At 52.2% G+C, this 20,689-nt stretch overlaps 1 protein-coding gene across 3 annotated transcripts in view; it reads right to left on the bottom strand.

The window, feature by feature from the left end:
- The window catches only part of LOC141976200 (angiogenin-2-like), a 312,479-nt gene that overhangs the window by 71,306 nt on the left and 220,484 nt on the right, over positions 1–20,689 (bottom strand). For all 3 annotated transcript variants that reach the window (XR_012636087.1, XR_012636085.1, XR_012636086.1), the window contains one exon: positions 14,312–14,553. The gene's annotated coding sequence lies outside the window, so the exon portion shown is untranslated. Of the gene's footprint in view, positions 14,554–20,689 lie in introns of those variants that run through there.

Below are 20,689 nucleotides of genomic sequence, written 5' to 3'. Positions count from 1 at the left end.
ACACTGCCAAATCATAGATTTTAAGGTTAGAAGGCACATAAGAATGGCCCTACTGGGTCAGACCAAAGGTCCATCTAGCCCAGTATCCTGTCTTCCGGCAGTGGCCAATGCCAGGTGCTTCAAAGGGAATGAACAGAACAGGGCAATTATTGAGTGATCCATCTCTTGGCATCCAGTCCCAGCTTCCATTATAATTGTCTCTCTAGTCTCGCCTTCTGCAAAGCACAGGCCAGAGGACCTGTACTGCTAATTCCGACATCAAGCCCATATCTTCTGTTGGAGCTAGAGCGTGTTCATTCGAAAAACATATAGTCTTGATTTAAGGACTGCGAGTGCTGGAGAATCTGCTATGTCCCTAGGTTAGTTGTGCCAACTGCTAATTATACACACAGTTTCAAAATGTGCACCTATTTCTAAATAAATAAATCAAACTTCAATGTTTTAAATGAAAGCCAAGAGAGAATCTCAGGTGACAGCCAGATTTCAGCAGCCAAAGCCTTTAGGAAAACTCAAGATCTCAGGAGAGTTATGATAAAGGATGGGCAAAGCCATTTAGGCTAGATCTACTTGGACTCAGCATTGAACCACCTGACTCCTAAGTCCCTGTTGTGGACCTAGGCCTTTGGGACCTAAATTTTGGACGTAAGTACCTAAAATGGCGGTTAGGCACCTAAATTATTTTGTGGATCTAGCCTTTACAGTCTGAGCTCTTTGGGGAAAAGACCGTCTTTTTGTTCTGTATGGGTGAGTGCTCTGCAATGCACATTAATAATGAGGCTGCACTGACCCTCCTATTTCAGTTTAGCTTCAGACAGTTAGGAGCAAGTTTAACTGATACTGAAATCAGGGTCCACACGTGTGCAGATCTGTGTAGACTAAAGCTTGGGAACAGGCAGCTGCGGCACTAGATTTAGGGGCTCGGTTTTATTACAGGCTGAGCAAGGGGGTGGTATGTTTCTGTCTGGTTAAAATCTGTTAAACTCACCCACTTGTCTACTTGGGAAAGGCTCATGTGTTAGTCCGCGCCGGCCACCCCTGCCAACTCTCCCTCTTGCATAGAGCAGTCAGCAGGAAGATAGTGAGATGATAAAGCAGATTGACATTGTCTCACAGGCGTGGGGGCATTCTAAACAGTTGTCTGTAGTGCTGGCCTGCCAGAAGATGAAATGCATTTCAGTAAAAATTATGGGAGCATTTTCCTTTCTGACTCTGCAGGGGAAGTGGAAGTCTGGTTGTTTGTCTCTGCAAAGCTCTGTGATGTTTGCAGACTGCTTTGCTGGGTCACCCAAGCTGATAAGCACCCGCACGGGGATTTCTGAGAGCAAAGGGCCAGAGGTAGAAAGATGAAGCTGGAACAAGCAGCAAATATCTCAGTGAGCTGGAACTGTGTTCCCCAAAGGGTATGGTGGCTTCTCCATTGCTTGGAGTCTTTAAATCAAGATTGGGGGTAAAATTATCCAAAGCACCACAGTGCCTAAGTTACTCTTGAAAATAGTCGCTAAGTTTGGGGCCAGTCTGCGGCTGTGAAATGAACTCCCCTAGGAACTAAGGACCATTGCAAACCTCACCCCCTTCCGCTCCCAGTGCAAGGCGCAGTTCTTTGGCCTTGCCATCTCTAACAGACATACATAGTGACAGGCATATATAACAAAACCCTACCAAAGCAAGACACCTGCTGCATGCACTTCTCCCCCTGGGGAGAGGAGGAAAGCACAAACAACACCTGACGGATGTTAGCCGCAATGGTTCATCCACTCCCAGAAGAGGCGCAGATGCTACAGGGAGCATCACGCAAGAACATCTACAGAATCGAAGGGAAAAATGATACTCTGGGCGTCTTTCTAAAAGGCAGAATGACGGGTGGTTGGCTCAGTGCAGGTGCCCCCGGGGCAGATTCTGGCCTGGGTTAAGCAGGAGGTCAGACTAAGTCGCGATGGGCCCTTCTGGCCTCGGAATTCTAGGAGTCGATGGCTCTATGAATGGTGACTCCCACCCCCCATGTGCGTGTCCTGCACCCTGCGTGCTGGTGGAGAGTTGAGGGTTTAATTAAAAAACAGGCAGACACTGTTCTTTCTACTCACAGAAGTAAATCTCAGCCGCTCAATCCCTTGTTCTATTAAATATTAATGCCAAGAGAAATACAGCTTGATGGGCGACTCGGAGATTCACAGTCTTGGGCCTTCCTGCCCGGGCCACCCATCGATCAGTGTGTAAACGGCCTGTCCTTGGAACATTTGCAAGAGGCGCTTGCAGCGAGCACCGCGCCCTGTCTGAAAACACTTCCCGGTCAGGCGTTGAGATTGGTGCTGGCGCGACGCCTGGAGAGAATCTTTCTGAGCCCGATGGCTCGCTGGGAGCCTTAGTTAATGCTAATGGCTGCACTGCACCACCCCATGACGTGGAGACTGTTGACTCATGGAGAGCACCAGCTGTGTCAGTTTCTACAAATCTGGCTGTGCTGGTTATTCTAAAGGAAACAGTCCTGCTGTCACAGCAGCCCCGGTCTGCATGCATGCCCGAGCTCCCTCTATTCTCCCATCAGCCCGAGCATGCACGTCCAGTGAGACCGTCGCTGCTTTTGCAAGGCTCATACGGTGCCCAATGTACAGCTTGGAGCCACAGAGCTGCCAGTTCACGTCCCACAACTAAACGATGTGTCAACACACAGCCCGTGCTACTCTGACCTACAAGTACAGAAGGGTTCACAGCTCGGGGGACCAGTAGCTGTGCTGACCCTGTGGTGATGGGCATGACACGAACCTGAATAGAGAACAGTGGGTCTCATCCTTTTCCCCCACCTCGTGATCCCATCTTTCAGGAGGGAAAGGTTCTGACCTCAGGCTCTGAGAGCATTGGCAAGAGATGCTTGTAGAGATCACTGCCAGAGCGATGAGTGGAAAGAACCTTTCTGAACCAGGTGGCTGAGTGGGAGGTTTGAATTCGGGCATGCAGGAGTGAAATCAGGAAGGCCAAATCACACCTGGAGTTGCAGCTAGCAAGAGATGTTAAGAGTAACAAGAAGGGTTTCTTCAAGTATGTTAGCAACAAGAAGAAAGCCAAGGATAGTGTGGGCCCCTTACTGAATGAGGGAGGTTTCAGAGTAACAGCCGTGTTAGTCTGTATTCGCAAAAAGAAAAGGAGGACTTGTGGCACCTTAGCGACTAACCAATTTATTTGAGCATAAGCTTTCATGAGCTACAGCTCACTTCATCGGATGCATACTGTGGAAAATACAGAAGATGTTTGTTTTTATACACACAAACCATGAAAAAATGGGTATTTATCACTACAAAAGGTTTTCTCTCCCCCCACCCCACTCTCCTGCTGGTAATAGCTTATGTAAAGTGATCACTCTCCTTACAATGTGTATGATAATCAAGGTGGGCCATTTCCAGCACAAATCCAGGTTTTCTCCCCCCCCCAACAAACCCACTCTCAAATCCAGGGTTTAACAAGAATGTCTGAGGAAGGGGGGGCGGGTGTTAGGAAAACAAGGGGAAATAGGTTTCAGAGTAACAGCCGTGTTAGTCTGTATTTGCAAAAATAAAAAGTACTTGTGGCACCTTAGAGACGAACCAATTTATTTGAGCATAAGCTTTCGTGAGCTACAGCTACATCCGATGAAGTGAGCTGTAGCTCAGGAAAGCTCATGCTCAAATAAATTGGTTCGTCTCTAAGGTGCCACAAGTACTCCTTTTCTTTTTGAATGAGGGAGGCAACCTAGTGACAGAGGATGTGGAAAAAGCTAATGTACTCAATGCTTTTTTCGCCTCTGTCTTCACGAACAAGGCCAGCTCCCAGACTACTGCGCTGGGCAGCACAGCATGGGGAGGAGGTGACCAGCCCCCTGTGGAGAAAGAAGTGGTTCGGGACTATTTAGAAAAGCTGGACGAGCACAAGTCCATGGGGCCGGATGCGTTGCATCCGAGAGTGCTAAAGGAGTTGGCGGCTGTGATTGTAGAGCCATTGGCCATTATCTTTGAAAACTCATGGCAATCGGGGGAAGTCCCGGACGACTGGAAAAAGGCTAATGTAGTGCCCATCTTTAAAAAAGGGAAGAAGGAGAATCCGGGGATCTACAGGCCAGTCAGCCTCACCTCAGTCCCTGGAAAATCATGGAGCAGGTCCTCAAGGAATCAATTCTGAAGCACTTAGAGGAGAGGAAAGTGATCAGGAACAGTCAGCATGGATTCACCAAGGGCAAGTCATGCCTGACTAATCTAATTGCCTTCTATGACAAGATAACTGGCTCTGTGGGTGAAGGGAAAGCAGTGGACGTGTTGTTCCTTGACTTTAGCAAAGCTTTTGACACTGTCTCCCACAGTATTCTTGCCAGCAAGTTAAAGAAGTATGGGCTGGATGAATGGACTATAAGGTGGATAGAAAGTTGGCTAGATTGTCAGGCTCAACGGGTAGTGATCAATGGCTCCATGTCTAGTTTGCAGCCGGTATCAAGGGGAGTGTCCCAAGGGTCGGTCCTGGGGCCGGTTTTGTTCAATATCTTCATAAATGATCCGGAGGATGGCGTGGATTGCACCCTCAGCAAGTTTGCAGATGACACTAAACTGGGAGGTGAGGTAGATACGCTGGAGGGTAGGGATAGGATACAGAGGGACCTAGACAAATTGGAGGATTGGGCCAAAAGAAATCTGATGAGGTTCAACAAGGACATGTGCAGAGTCCTGCACTTAGGACGGAAGAATCCAATGCACCGCTACAGACTAGGGACCGAATGGCTCGGCAGCAGTTCTGCAGAAAAGGACCGAGGGGTTACAGTGGACAAGAAGCTGGATATGAGTCAACAATGTGCCCTTGTTGCCAAGAAGGCCAATGGCATTTTGGGATGTATAAGTAGGGGCACTGCCAGCAGATTGAGGGATGTGATCGTTCCCCTCTATTCGACACTGGTGAGGCCTCATCTGGAGTACTGTGTCCAGTTTTGGGCCCCACAATACAAGACGGATGTGGAAAAATTGGAAAGAGTCCAGTGGAGGGCAACAAAAATGATTAGGGGACTGGAACGCATGAGTTATGAGGAGAGGCTGAGGGAACTGGGGATGTTTAGTCTACGGAAGAGAAGAATGAGGGGGGATTTGATAGCTGCTTTCAACTACCTGAAATGAGGGGGTTCCAAAGAGGATGGCTCTAGACTGTTCTCAGTGGTATCAGATGACAGGACAAGGAGTAATGGTCTCAAGTTGCAGTGGGGGAGGTTTAGGTTGGATATTAGGAAAAACTTTTTCACTAGGAGGGTGGTGAAACACTGGAATGCGTTACCTAGGGAGGTGGTAGAATCTCCTTCCTTGGAAGTTTTTAAGGTCAGGCTTGACAAAGCCCTGGCTGTGATGATTTAATTGGGGATCAGTCCTGCTTTGAGCAGGGGGTTGGACTAGATGACCTCCTGAGGTCCCTTCCAACCCTGATATTCTATGATTCTATAATTCACTAAACGGCGTTAACTCTGTGCCATTTAAATGCCCACATTTGGCTGGAGATGGGAGGTGGCCACAGGCCCCTCAGTGAGAACGCATGGAGCAGAATGCTGCCATGAGCTGAGGAATTGAAGTACTCTGCAACCAGAAACGTACGCACACACCTCCTACCTCACCATCTACCTCCCCCTAAGGATGATGGGCAGGCGGCTAAATCAAAAGTGATTCCCTCTACCTCACTGCCATACCCATTTCCACAAGGAATCACGCTGGGGAGTAGTGGTTAAGTTGCAGCCTGGGTTGTGAGTATTAAATAAAACCCAGCTGTTCTCCTGGCCTAGAAAACCTCATTGCTACTTTTTAAGAACTGCTGATGTAACCACCCTGCCTCCCCAGAAGTCAGGGGTGTGTGCTTTCCCTGGTTACTGCTCGTCGCAAGTCCAGCATCTCATAAAGCTTTGCTGGCATGGATTTGGAGGCAGGTGAAGATCAATGTCTCAGCCCCTGCTCTAACCACTAGACCCAGCTGCCTGCCGGAGCTGGGACTGGAGCCCAGTGACAGGTGTACTCCCAGCCCTGACCTAACCACTAAGGGTATATCTACAGTGCAATAAAACACCCGCGGCTGGCCTGCTCAGGCTGCAGGACTGTTAAATTGAAGTGCAGGGGTTTAGGCTTGAGCTGGAGCCTCAGTTCCGGGACCCCGTGAGGATGGCAGAAGCCAGGCCTCAGCTAAAACCTGAACATCTACACCGCAATTTTCTAGCCCCGCAACCTGTGCCCCACGAGCCCCGGGCAGCTGAGCTGGGCCAGCCACTGGTGTTTTCCTGCAGCATAACCTAAGAGACACGCCCCAAGAAACACAAACACGGCTGCTGTTGGAACTAGCTTAGCAACTGCCAGCCCTCCACGCAGCACATGAGCAAAGGTACAGCGTGACCTTCCCCCCTCTCCTGGTTTAAAAGGGCCCGGAGGGGAAAATCATCAGCCCCTTTACAGGAGAGAGAGCCTGTGCACATTTCTTCTCCCTGTCTCTGGCAAGGCGTGGCTGTGCAAAGCTCCTCTCACCCTGCTCAGTAAAGCCAGTCTCTACAGATCTTGCACAGATGATGTCAGGAACTAACATCTCCAGCCAAGCTCATATCCCCTTTCCCTCGCCAGGGCATGGGGAGCAAGTTCTAATCACTCCTAACAGGGTTCAGCCTGGTTCTGGGGAAATGGTCTGTTTTCACAACAGAGAAGTTGGGTCCTCCACAGATCCGTGTTGGGAGTTGTGCTGCTCAAAATATTCATAAATGATCTGGAAAAGTGGGGTAACAGTGAGATGGAAAAATTTGCAGGTGATACTAAATTACTCAAGATAGTTAAGAAGGGATCTCACGAAATTGGGTGACCTGAAGGAGAGCTCTGTACAAGCTCAAAAGTTTCTTTCACCAACAGAAGTTGGTCCAGTAAAAGGTATTCGCTCACTCGCTTTGTCTCTCTTGGGCAGAGGTGAAAGGAAGCCGGTATGCCCCGGTATGGCGTACCGGTAAGAACCGGTGCACCATACTGGGGCAGCTCAGCTTCCCCAGGGGGCAATTTAAAGGGCCTGGGGCTCCCAGCAGTGGCTGGAGCCCCAGGCCCTTTAACTTGCCTCCAGAGCCCCGCTGCTGGAGCCCTGGGGTAGCGGCTGCAGGGCTCCGGGGGCTATTTAAAGGGCCTGGGGCTCCCCTGCTTCTACCGCCCAGGCCCTTTAAATAGCCGCTGGAGCCCCGCCGCCCCTACTCCAGGGCTCCGGCGGCTATTTAAAGGGCCTGGGCGGCAGAAGCAGGGGAGCCCCAGGTCCTTTAAATAGCCCCCGGAGCCCCAGGCTGCTGCTGCTACCCCGGTGCGGGGGGGGCACTTACCTTACAGGGTGGGCTCGGGCTGGCTCTGACCCCCTCAACCCCGCCCCTTGCGTCCTAGGCCCTGCCCCTTCTGGGGGCCAGAGCTGGCCCCAGAGTACCGGTCTGGTACTGGACTTACTTTCACCCCTGCTCTTGGGTGACAAAATGGCAAATGAAATTCAGCAGTGATAAGTGCAGAGTAGTGAACATGGACAAAAAAATCCCAAGTATACATCCAAACTGATGGGGTCTAGATTAGCTGTTACCACTCAGGGACGATATTGGAGTCGTCATGGACAGTTCTCTGAAAATATTTGCTCAGTGTGTAGCATCAGTCAAAAAAGTGAACAGACTGTTAGGAACTATTAGGAAAGGGATAGATAAAAAACAGAAAAATATCATATTGCCTCTGTATAAATCCATGGTCTGTGCAGACCTTGAATACTGCCTGCAGTTCTGGTCACGTCCTCTCAAAAAGATATATTAGAATTGGAAAAGGTGCCGAGAAGGGCAGCAAAAATGATTAAGGGTTTGGAACAGCTTCCGTATGAGGAGAGATTAAAAAGACTTGGACTGTTCATCTTAGAAAAGTGATGACCAAGGAGCAATGGGACAGAGGGCTATAAAATCATGGGTGGGGTGAAGAAAGTGAAGCGGGAGGTGTTATTTACCCCTTCACGTAACACAAGAACTAGCCGATAAAATTAATAGGCAGTGGGCTTAAAACCAGTCATAAGGGGGTGCCCCTAAACCCCTGACTGCCAGAAGCTGGGACCAGATGATGGGACGGATTACTCAGAATGGCCCTGTTCCGTCAGCCATTGGCAGAGCCAGGACACAGGGCTTGCTGGCCCATTGGTCTCGTTCAGTATGGCCTTCCTTATGTTCTCTGGCAGAAAGCCCCAAGGAAGAGGCCCTGGGTCAGAAGGAGGTGGCTGCAGGAGGCAGGGGTGGGGATTCTGAGCAGTGACATTTTCCCATCCTCCTTGGCAATGAAATGTCACTCAGCCTCGTGCGCCATGAATTCCTAGTGCCTCTTCAGTCGGAGACGATCACTGTGACGGTGGGAGATTTGTTAAGGAGGCTTGATGTACGGCAGCTCCCTGGGAACATGGCAGGCACGGCTTGAAAGTGAGCAGGAGGGGCCTGGGAAGTGGCCAGCACTCCCACCCCCAGGCTGAGGACTCAGCTGCTCCTCTTGGCCGGCCTCCCCGCTCGAAGGGGGCAGTGGGTCTGACTCCTGCGTGTCAGTCTGCGTGGGGATCTCGGTGGTGGGGCATAGGCAAGGAAGAGAGCTGGGATGCGCTGAGGTTGGTCAGACTGCACGGGGCAGGGGTGGGATACAAATCGGGAAAGAAGGCAAGCAGAACCCAGAGATGGTCCCACGAGCTGCTGTCTCGGGGCGGGGGATGCTCCAGAGGGCTACAGACCCCAGCTGCTTCCTGAGCGCAGGACGTGACCTGGAGACGCAGCTGAGCGAGGGGGCTGTGCAGCTCCACGCTGAGCGACTCTGCCTCCTGGGAGGTGATGGGTCAGAGCCGCTGCAGGAGCGGACTCTCCGGACAGCCGCCTGCCTCACACCATCAGCTGGGGAGGCTGCTGATTAACAAGTTTAATTTGATGCTGCGATGTGGCCAGATGCAGGGGGAGGGGATGAAATGAAATGTCAGCAGGCCCTTGAGACGGGGAGATGGGTGCTGTCCTGCTGACCCTCGGGACTGGTTCTCTGGGCAGGCAGCGAGAACAGATAGCAGGTTTCTCCCTGCAGCATAGGAATTACTGGACAAGCACAGAGCTCCCATCTCCAGCAGGGGCCAGGACCAATGGCTCTCTAGAGGAAGGTGCACAAAACCCCACAGGGATGGGATAGCCATCCCCCAGGGAGCATCCCTCCGGACCCCAATTGGTCGAGGGAGGCTCATGCCCTGACACAGCAGGGCTCCTCCTGCATCCAGCCCAGCCCGGGTTCCTGCGTCCAGCCCAGCTCTTCCAGAGGACCCAGTGCAGCTCTTTTGGAAAGCTGCCTGGTCCTGATTTAAAGATTCCAGGTGATGGAGCATTCACCAGGCCCCTTTGGTGAGCCGTTCCAAGGGCTGATTCCTCTTGTTGTTAGTGTAAAACCTAAGGCCAGGTATTCAGACATTTCCAAGTAAAAACTGTCCTTAAAAACATTGTGTATGGAAAACATCCACCATTCCCCAGTTCTCACGGCTGCAAGCAAAACCATCCCCTAGCTGTTGGGTTTTAAGAATTGCAAGATAACAGAAGACGGCTCCAGGAAACTGTTCTTTCCAAAAGAGCAAAAGATCGCTCCAGGCTTGGAAAGGTTCTTGTAATTTATGCTGGTACAACCCGCTGCTGTGATGTGTTGTAAGTGCACCATAAAGCGCTCCGAGTTGGAACTGTAAATTAACTTGGTTTTCCTTGTTGTGTGTCTCTGACACACCACACAGGGCGAGCTCAGGTGCTCTGAGACTGGCAGCCAGACATGGGTGCCAGTTCTGTGCTGAACGTGGCTGCTGCTACTGGCCTGGTGGAGTCTAGAGCAGAAGTGGGCAAACTACGGCCCGCAGGCCATATCTGGCCCGAGGGACCGTCCTGCCCGAGCCCTGAGCTCCCAGCCGGGAAGGCTGTCCCCTCTCCCCCACAGCCTCAGCGCTCTGGCCCACCACTCCTGCCAGGCAGCGTGGGCGGCTTCGGCCGGGCTGCGGGGCTGCAAGATCCTGCAGCTCTGAGCAGCATGGTCGGGGGCGGGGGGGTTGGATAAGGGGTAGGGGGTCCTGGGGGCAGTCAGGGGACAGGGAGCAGGGGGCGGTTGGATTGGTGTGGGAGTCCCGGGGCGGGGGGTGCTGTCAGGGTGCGGGGGTGTGGATAGGGGTCAGGGCAGTCAGGGGACAGGGAGTGGCGGGGGAGGGGTTGGATAGGGGGTAGGTTTCCAGGGGGTGGTTAGGGGCGGGGGTGTGGATAGGGGTTGGGGCAGTCAGGGGACAGGGAGGAAGGGAGGTTGGATGGGGCGGAGGTTGGGGGGGGGTCAGGGAACAGGGGGGGCTGGATAGGCATGGGAGTCCCGGGGGGGGGGCTGTCTGGGGACAGGGGACAGGGAGCAGGGGGGGTTGGATAGGGGGTGGAGTCCTGGGGGGCAGTCAGGGGACAAGGAGCCGGGGGGTTGGATGGGTCGGGGATTCTGAGGGGGGTGGGAAGTGGGAGGGGGCGGATAGGGGGCAGGGGCCAGGCTGTTTGGCGAGGCACAGCCTTCCCTACCCGGCCCTCCCTACAGTTTCGCAATGCTGATGTGGTCCTCAGGCCAAAAAGTTTGCCCACCCCTGGTCTAGAGGCTCTTTCTGGCCACAGTCGCAGGTCGCAAAGTTTCACGCCTTTCCCCCCATTCGCTGGGAGGGAGGGAGGCAGGCAGGCAGCTCCAGCTAAAGAGCTGACCCAGAAGCAGGCATCGACTAGAGGCTGTAACTCCGCGCTTGCTCCCTGCCACTTTCAGTGCAACGGGGGCCGCTGACTCGCGTGTCGTACAGCTCGGCAACTGCTCCAACTGGTCATTTCTAGCAGGGCCTGGAAGTCAGAGGGTTTCAATGATGCTGTGGCCCAGTCTCTGCCCAGAGGGGAAATTCACCCATTTGGAGCCCCCAGGGAAAAGTCTGGCTGCATCTGTGCCCCACTGAGCGCCGACAAGAGAACCGGTTCCGTGGCAAATAATGAAGGGGCCAGGAAGACAGCTGAAGCTGCAGGGGAGCTGTGGCCATGTCCCTACAAAGCCATCAGGGAGGAGGGTTGAGTGCAGGTTGCTCTGTGCATCCAGAGAACTTGCCACCGTAGGTAAGGTTGCCAACTTTCTACTTGCACAAAACCAAACACCCTTGCCCCGCCCTTTTTCTGCGGCCCCGTTCCCGCTCACTCCATCCCCCCTCCCTCTATCACTCGCTTTCCTCACCCTCCCTCACTCGCTCATTTGGGTGGAGCCAGGGATGAGGGTTTGGGGTGCATTGGGGGCTCCAGGCTGGGGGATGGAGCCGAAGGGTTCGGAGTATGGGAGGGGGCTGTGGGCTGAGGCAGGCGGTTGGGGTGTGGGAGGGGTATGGGCTCTGGGCTGGGGGTGCGGGCTCTGAGGTGGAGCCAGAAATGAGATGTTCAGGGTGCAAGAGGGGGCTCTGGGCTGGGACAGGGGTTTGGGGTGTGGTGGGTTGTAAGGGCTCCGGCTGGAGGTGTGGCCTCAGGTGTGGAGCCAGGGATGAGGGATTTGGGGTGCAGGAGAAGGCTCTGGGCTGAGATCGAGGGGTTTGGAGGGGGCTCAGGGCTGGGGTAGGGGTGCGGGGGGGGGTCAGGGGTGGAGGCCCTGGGTTGTGCTTACCTCAGGTGGCTCCCAGAAGCAGCAGCATGTCCTCCCTCCGGCTCCTATGTGAGACACGGCCAGGAGGCTCTGCACGCTGCCCCGTCTGCAGGCACCGCCCCCGCAGCTCCCATTGGCCACAGTTCCCAGCCAGTGGGAGCTGGTGCTTGGGGCGGGGGTCCACACGTGGAGCCCCTGGCTGCCCCTATGCCTAGCAGCCAGAGTGGGGACATACCGCTGCTTCTGGGAGCTGCGTGGAGTCAAGGCAGGCAGGAAGCCTGCCTTAGCCCCGCTGTGCTGCCGACAGGACTTTTAATGGCCCGGTCAGCAGTGCTGACCAGAGCGGTGAGGGTCCCTTTTCAACTAGGTGTTCTGGTTGAAAACCGTACACCTGGCAACCCTAACAGTGGGGTGATCCTGTCAGCCAGCGACAGGCCAGAATCCGCCAGGGCTGTGGCGCAAAGCAGCCGCACTGGAGCCCAGGATCTGGTTGAGCAGTTCTGAAACGTGGAGTAGCAGGAAGGGCGTGGCACAAAGTGGATGTAAAACGCCAGCAGGTGGGAATGGTGAGCGCCGTGCGCCCGCCGTGCGCTGACTCTCTGTTCCTGGCACCCCCTGGGGCAGCCATTCGTGCCGGTGCCAAGGGCGCGCACGCTGCTGAGACAGCATTGTGCTGGGGCAGGTGTTGTCTGTGCTCTCTGCACAGGATTAAGGAGGGGAGGAAACCCCACACATGAAGCTGGGTTCCAAGTAAATGTGTTTACTAGCCATATGCAAAGATATGGGGCTGAGCTCTGTATACACCTGCGGTGCTGCTAGGTTCTGGGGGCTTCTGCAGTGGGAGGCGGGAGGCTTGGTGGAGGGCTCCCGGACCACGTAACTGGCCGCCGTCCCATGCCCGTGCAGTACAGCAGGCTGGCTTGGCACAGGACTCAGTGAGGGCAAAAACCCCCTCATCTCTCAAGCCCTCTACGAGTCTCCTGGGTGGGGGCACAGAGCTCAGCCAGGCAGCGTGACGAAAAGCAGAACTGCCCTTCCGGTGGTTGCAGATTCCGAGGCACTAACGTGCAGGTTATTTCTCTGGACAGGACTGGGACAGATCTGAGCTGTCGCCTTAGCTGCAGCCTGCCTCCCCTCTGTCCCCCCCAGTGCAGGAGCACATGCACGCCATGATGTGTCTAGTGGAGCAAACGGCTCTCTCTGGACATGGGTCTCTGGGTGTCTTGCAGCCCAGCCGCTGTCCTGATGAGAACATAACAGGGCAGGCGCTGCAGGAGCGCCCGGAGAGGGGTGGGTGGCCGTGAGCCAGCACACATCTGAGAGAGATATTGCTTCTATTGCAAACATTCGAGCTGTGTGAATACTGGGTCTTTGGTTCAGTGGTGGTCCTGAAAAATAAAATTAGCTTTGGGATGACCCAAAATGACGTTTTTTCAAAAATATCTTTAGTGAAACAAGTTGAAAACTTCCTTTTAGGCTGAATGACCCAGTCCTTGTGCTAACCTGTCTGGTCTGGAGTGAATTTCATTCTTACACCCGTTTCACTCTGCTATAACTCCCTTCCCTGACTGACTGACACCAGTGTCACTAAAGAACCCACCCCTCATCCCCAAGAGCGTGAACCCATTCCTGTGCCCTTGGCTGCTTTTCCAGGGGCTCAGACAAACCTTGCCTGAGTGGGATTTCTCTTTCTTTTTCCTTCTTCCCAACATTTTGCAAGCTTGACTTCCTCAGCAGCAGCTCCTCTCCATGGCTGTGTGTGACCCTAATTATGTGAGTTGTAGCCAGGGGCAGGGGGGAACCCCACATCCACATCCACTTAAATTACAGTGTGGCAGAAGGGAAGCAGAGAGGTCCAGGTGGCGGGGTGTAGACAGGGCAAGGCCAATGGGGAGGCTGTTGTATGTGTTAATGAAAGCGAGGCAGCCAAGGAACCCAGGAATAAATTAAAGCAGTGGGGTTTGTATGAATCATTGAAAAACACTGGAAATTATTTCCTTCTAAACAGGAACTTCTGGGTAGTTGCAGGCATGCGCCTTGGGGCATCTCACAGCAGGATGCTCGCGTGCACTGGCTTTGCAGAAGATTCCTGACAGGGGTGTTAGACTTCTCAGGGGTACCCAGGGTTGGGCAGCACCTTGCTACCACCTACCTTTAACCTACGGAAGTCTAGTCTGAGGCTGCCCAAGGTCAGTTCCCTGACTGTCCCAGCCACGCCATCCATTCGAGGCCTCGCTGTCTTTCTGCAGATTAGTGATAGGCACAGTCCGCCCCCCGAGTCCTCCAAGCGTCCTCCTGATCCACTGGACATTCACAGAATTACTAGGCCCGCTGTTCCCCAAGGAACAGTGTGCCACAGTGGGCTAGTTATACCTTGCTTGCCACGCAGCACTTAAGAGTTATTTATTGAGAAAGCAAGGATACACTTATGTAGCACAGGACAGAGATTCAAATGACAGCAAGCAGAAATACCATCAACAAAGTGTTACATATAAAACCCAATTGTGACACGCATTCTAGAGCCCAAACTCTGCTAACAAGGTGCGTTCTTGTCTAATAAGGAGCCGCTCACCCCAGCGTCCTTCTCCCAGCATTTTCCAACCAGAATGGCTGAGACCCTCAGCATGCTGGTAGTTTGGATCCCCGGAGGAAGGATCCCAGGACGTCTCTCTCTACCCCTAGACATATTAAACCAGTCCTTTGTTCTTCACCTGTAAACAGCCCCTCCCCGCTGTTCTCCTCTTCCCATTAATTTCTTCTCTTGATGTCTTGGAGGTCTCTTCATTAGCATTTGAGTCAGTCTGTAAATCGACTTCCCTTGCAGGACACACCATGGTCAGCCAGAGGGTGTGCGTCTCCTACCTCCTGGGTGGTGTGTCTTCAGGCATGTGCCACTGGGTGACCTGCCGTTAACCTGAAGGTTTAAGAACATCATTTCGCACGCGCACGTGTGTGTGTGTATCTGCTTACATAATATCTGTACTTCACAGCGATGATCAGTGTGACACAGGCTTTCTGCAGAGATATCACGTGACACTCTGGTGACCTAGGGTGTAAATACCAGACCCAGGGGATCCCTGTAACCCTTAGGCATCCCTGTGCCGGTGGGCAGCAAGAGCCATTGGGTCACAAGGGGGAGGTATTCCTCCGGGGGCACTGGACTGGGAGCCAGGAGATCTCCGTTCTAGTCCCGGCACTGCCCCTGATGTGCTGAGTGGCCTTAGGAAAGTCACTTCACTCCTGTTTTCCCCTCCCCACCCCTTGTCTATTTAGATTGCAGGGGCCGGGAACGTCTCTCACTGTCTCTGCAGCATCTAGGACAACGAGGTGTCTGTCTAGGGCCTACAGTGGTAATAGGAAAATGTCCAAAGTACAATCAGGCTCATCTGCCTAAATCTCTACTGGCACATAATGGCACTCTGGGGTGGCTGCAGAGCTGACGCCACCAGCCAGAGGAAAGTGTGTCCTGGTGCCTAACCTACTGCGCTAGGTGGCAGGTGACCAGGCTTCAATTCCTGGCCCTGTGGCCGTCTCCCAGTGTGACCTCAGGCAAGTCCCTGTTTCCCATACGTAACATGGGGATAATCCATCACTTTCCCCAGCCACGACCCACTGGACAGTCCTAGCTCAGAGCCCTGTTTGCTAGGCCATGCTGCCGACCCTGCCATGCTGGGCTGATCTGGGGTGTTTGCAGCAAGACGGTCATAGCAGGGAGAGGATTAAAGCCCTCTTAGAACCTTGCATATTCCTTGTGAGACCAGTTTGGAAACGAACGAGTTGTTGCAAATGTCAGCCGTTCAGTGTGTTGCTGTTCCGCACCAAAGGCAGCCTGGTCTAGAAGGTGGGCGTTTGATAAGGAAAGTCTCTCCAACCGAACCTTTCCAGGTCAGAAACAGCTCAAACTAAGCCTACAAATCTCCCAGTGAAACGAAAGGCAGCTAATTCTCCTTGAGAGAGAGACCAGCTGCCCGGTTTCCCCTGCACCTTCTGCTATCACTGACACCAGCGCAAAGTGACTGTGAGATGCTGCCATTCGGACTTAGTGTCATTTTGCTCTGGCATGAGGGACTGCGCACCATGCAGGCCGGTGGAGAACCTGGTGCCCGCTCCCAATCCTTCCCTCACAGACACGTTCCTTTTTCATAACTGCAGAACAGCCTTGGGCGCTGACCTCCGTGACTGACCTGAAACCCCCTGGCAATACAGGGACATAAATAGTGTTGAACAGTACTGACCACATGGGCTCCTTTTATTGGCAAGGCTGGGAACCGCGTGTGGAAATAACAATGGGAGCCAGCCTCCTCTTGAAAACCTCAGTGAAGGAGCTTCCACCGCCTCCCTACCCAGTCTGTTCCACTGTCCTAGGGTTCTGACAGTTAGGAAGTTTTTCCTGAGTTTTTATCTAAATCGGCTGTGCTGTGGTTTGAACCCAGACCCCTTCTCCTGCCCTCTGTGGCAAGAGAGAGAGCAACATTTCTCCATCTTTTTTTGTGGCACCCTTTCAAGTATCTGAAGACCGCTAGCATGTCCCTGTTTAATCTCTTCTTTTACAAACTAAACATGCCCAGTTCCTTCAGCTTTTGCTCAGATGGCTTGCGTTCCATCCCTTTGATCATCTTTGTCACTCGCCTCTGGATCCTCTCCAGTTTCTCTACATCCTTTCTATACATGGGTGACCAAAACTGGACACAGCACTCCAGCTGAGGCCTAACCAGCACTGAGTAGAGAGGTACTAACACCTCCTGTGACTTGCATGCTATGCCTCTGTTAATGCAACCTAAAATTGCATTAATAACTCTGCCAAGGTCGCACAAGGACTCCATGGCTGTGTCAAGAGTTTAACTTGGATCCCATGATTCCCTGTCCACTGCTGTAACCAATAGACCATTCTCCCTACCCCAGATTTACTGCCCAAATCCTTTACATGACTTTGCATATCTCAGCTCAAAGACTCAGTCAGCCAGTGATGACTGACCCTTCAGTCACATCCCCACCAGTCTCACTACCTGCAGCAAAGTTTGTACATAGTAGTTTAGTTTTTGTGAGGGTTTTATCCCAGGGAAAAAAATAATCTTTGAAAAGTCCCCTCTGCAAGTGTCTCAAATCAAAGACAAGTCCAGCGGATACAGCTGAATAATTAATGCAGAAAATGAATAGCAAAGCAAGGCTAATGTTACATCCATTTTTTATGTTGCTCTTGTAGGAATGCACAGGTTGGGTTTAAATCACTCGCCAGGTTGGTCATGGCCTAGAGCCAGTCATGAGAGAGGAAACTGCCACCTGGGGAGAAGGATGAGGGCGCAGAGGGGCAGGGGTGAGGTCAGAGGGGTGAGGGGTGCATGCACACATTGTGGGGGAGAGGGAGCCCGAGTTCCACACTGCCTTGTATGCTGTGCAGTCACAACAGGGCAAAAGGGAATGCAAATACAAAGCCCTGCGGAATGGCAGGGCATTGCACTGGTGCAAGAGGCTGCATGAGGTGCAGCCCCTGGGGAATCCAGCCCGTGCTCTCATGGGAGCAGGCAGTAGCAGACAAACACACAGAAAGGCTCTGTGCTTCAATGGGTGGGGAACGGGCCAGCTTTGATGGTGTGTAAAGCTCCTATTGACTTCAGTGGTGCCAGGATTTCACCTGAGTGCTAATCCAGCTGTGATGCTGGGCAAGCCTTTCCCCTTTCTGTGCTTCTCTTCTGCTCTCACCGTCTCTGTCTTGTCTGTTTAAGCTGCAAACTCCTTGGAGCAGGGGTTTTCTCTCCCTGAGTGTCTCTGCAGCCACCTGGGAATCCACTCTTGGTTTGAGTCAATGAACGTAAATGAGATTCAGCCACCTTTCTAATCTGTCATCTTCGCCTGCCCCCAAGAAGAAAATGCAACCTGCACCAGCTCTTTGTAGGCAATGGACAGCTTTCCATCTGCTACTCCTTCTTTTGTTATGGAGCTTTTCTCTGCTGGAGACATTATCGAACATATTCCTCATCTGGCATCCTCTGAAGCAAGTTTGCTTGAAGTCAGGCTATGGACACTAATTTGCTGCCTGCTCTGTATTTCTTTAAAAAGAACAGGAGGACTTGTGGCACCTTAGAGACTAACAAATTTATTTGGGCATAAGCTTTCGTGAGTTATAGCTCACTTCATCGGATGCATGCAGTGGAAAATACAGTGGGGAGATTTATATATACAGAGAACATGAAACAATGGGTGTTACCATACACACTGTAATGAGAGTGATCAGGTAAGGTGAGCTATTACCAGTAGGAGAGTGGGGGGGGAACGGACCTTTTGTAGTGATAATCAAGGTGGGCCATTTCCAGCAGTTGACAAGAACGTGTGAGGAACGGTGGGGGGGGGGAGATAAACATGGGGAAATAGTTTTACTTTGTGTAATGACCCATCCACTCCCAGTCTTTATTCAAGCCTAAGTTAATTGTATCCAATTTGCAAATGAATTCCAATTCAACAGTTTCTCACTGGAGTCTGGTTTTGAAGTTTTTCTGTTGTAATATCGCAACTTTCATGTCTGTAATCGCGTGACCAGAGAGATTGAAGTGTTCTCCGACTGGTTTATGAATGTTATAATTCTTGACATCTGATTTGTGTCCATTTATTCTTTTACGTAGAGACTGTCCAGTTTGACCAATGTACATGGCAGAGGGGCATTGCTGGCACATGATGGCATATATCACATTGGTGGATGTGCAGGTGAACGAGCCTCTGATAGTGTGGCTGATGTGATTAGGCCCTGTGATGGTGTCCCCTGAATAGATATGTGGACACAGTTGGCAACGGGCTTTGTTGCAAGGATAGGTTCCTGGGTTAGTTGTTTTTGTTGTGTGGTGTGTGGTTGTTGGTGAGTATTTGCTTCAGGTTGGGAGGCTGTCTGTAAGCAAGGACTGGCCTGTTTCTCAAGATCTGTGAGAGTGATGGGTCGTCCTTCAGGATAGGTTGTAGATCCCTGATGATGCGTTGGAGAGGTTTTAGTCGGGGGCTGAAGGTGATGGCTAGTGGCGTTCTGTTATTTTCTTTGTTGGGCCTGTCCTGTAGTAGGTAACTTCTGGCTCTGTCAATCTGTTTCTTCACTTCAGCAGGTGGGAATTGTAGTTGTAAGAATGCTTGGTAGAGATCTTGTAGGTGTTTGTCTCTGTCTGAGTGGTTGGAGCAAATGCGGTTGTATCGTAGAGCTTGGCTGTAGACAATGGATCGTGTGGTGTGGTCAGGGTGAAGGCTAGAGGCATGTAGGTAGGAATAGCGGTCAGTAGGTTTCCGGTATAGGGTGGTGTTTATGTGACCATCGCTTATTAGCACCGTAGAGTCCAGGAAGTGGATCTCTTGTGTGGACTGGTCCAGGCTGAGGTTGATGGTGGGATGGAAATTGTTGATATCATGGTGGAATTCCTCAAGGGCTTACAGACCGAAAAGTGGCAATTCTTCAACAAAAAAACTTCAAAAACAGACTCCAATGAGAGACTGCTGAACTGGAATTAATTTGCAAACTGGATACAATTAACTTAGGCTCGAATAAAGACGGAGTGGATGGGTCATTACACAAAGTAAAACTATTTCTCCATGTTTATCCCCCCCCCCTCCCCCACTGTTCCTCAGACGTTCTTGTCAACTGCTGGAAATGACCCACCTTGATTATCACTACAAAAGGTCCGTTCCCCCCCCCCCCCCCAGCTCTCCTGCTGGTAATAGCTCACCTTACCTGATCACTCTCGTTACAGTCTGTATGATAACACCCATTGTTTAATGTTCTCCGTGTATATAAATCTCCCCACTGTATTTTCCACTGAATGCATCCGATGAAGTGAGCTGTAGCTCACGAAAGCTTATGCTCAAATAAATTGGTTAGTCTCTCAGGTGCCACAGGTACTCCTTTTCTTTTTGCGGATACAGACTAACAGGGCTGCTACTCTGAAACTTGTATTTCATTAGGTGATGGAGAGGCACCGAAGTGACACTTCAGCTGGCTGGTATTAGTTGTTCGTTTCCCTTCCTCCCTATAATCCATCTGCTCAATGTGAGGAGCCCCCTGACCTTTGCTTGAAGGGTTGTAATGAAGGGCTCCTCGGGCCGCCGTGCAGCGCAGCCAGCAGGGACCTGCAAAGCACTGAGGAGTGAACCCAGAGCCAGAAGGTCAGAGGCTGGGCAATACTCTCATAGCAGCGATGCCCGGCAGACTTACCCTCGACCACGGCATTGAAAGACGGCGAGAGGCATTCCCCGCACTGGGGAGCTCACAATCCAAATGGACACAGTGGAAATGGAAGCACAGAGAAGGGAGGTGACCTTGACGAAGGTCACAGCAGCTCAGGAGTAGAGCAGGCAACAGAGCCCAGGTCTCCCATGTCCCAGCCCTGTGCCCTGCCCATTGCATCTGCCTCTGCTCCTGAGAATCTCTCCTTCACACTCCACACCAAGCACACGCATTCGGTTGCTGCTGTTTCTCCTTCATGTCAGTGCTACGCCCTGGGGTTCTGTTTGTGCTTGTGTCATTGCAAATTGTTTATCTAATAAAAACCACTCCTTGCCCACAGCAAAGCCTTTTCCTTCCCCCCTCTTGAATGTGGCTGTGTGCGTCCCATACGTCTCTGCACAGCTCCATCTTGCTAAATGCATCAGACCAGGTTTGGGTGCTGGGATCCCCAAGGGACCGGGCTGCAGCAACTGCGTGTTTGACAGGCAGCTGCATTTTTAGCTGTTGATCTCCGGATGTGGCAGCGTCGCTAGGCTCACGCATTTGGAGAAGGCGTTAATAGCAGAAATTATTTTTCTGGTGATTTTCTTCCCTCCTCTAACTCCCCCCCCCCCAGCACAACGTAATAACATTTCACAAGCAGCCCAAGGGAATTTTGCAGTCGGGTAAGTCACAGAGCATTAAGCTGAAGCAAGAGCACTCTGGAGTGTACAATGCGTTTCTAGAGATGCACAGACTCACTCACCTCAGTAGTGTGTCACAACGCACATTCCTCACACTTTGCTGTTCACTTACTTCCCGTTCCTGCCTCAGCTCCAATCTCCTAACGAGGTTTGGGTCAGACCTAGACCCCAGC

Source organism: Natator depressus, chromosome 23 (genome assembly GCF_965152275.1).
Source record: "Natator depressus isolate rNatDep1 chromosome 23, rNatDep2.hap1, whole genome shotgun sequence".
In the NCBI taxonomy this organism is placed as follows: Eukaryota; Metazoa; Chordata; order Testudines; family Cheloniidae; genus Natator; species Natator depressus.
Note: the sequence above shows the minus strand (reverse complement) of the source record. Positions and strands in the feature narration are given on the sequence as shown.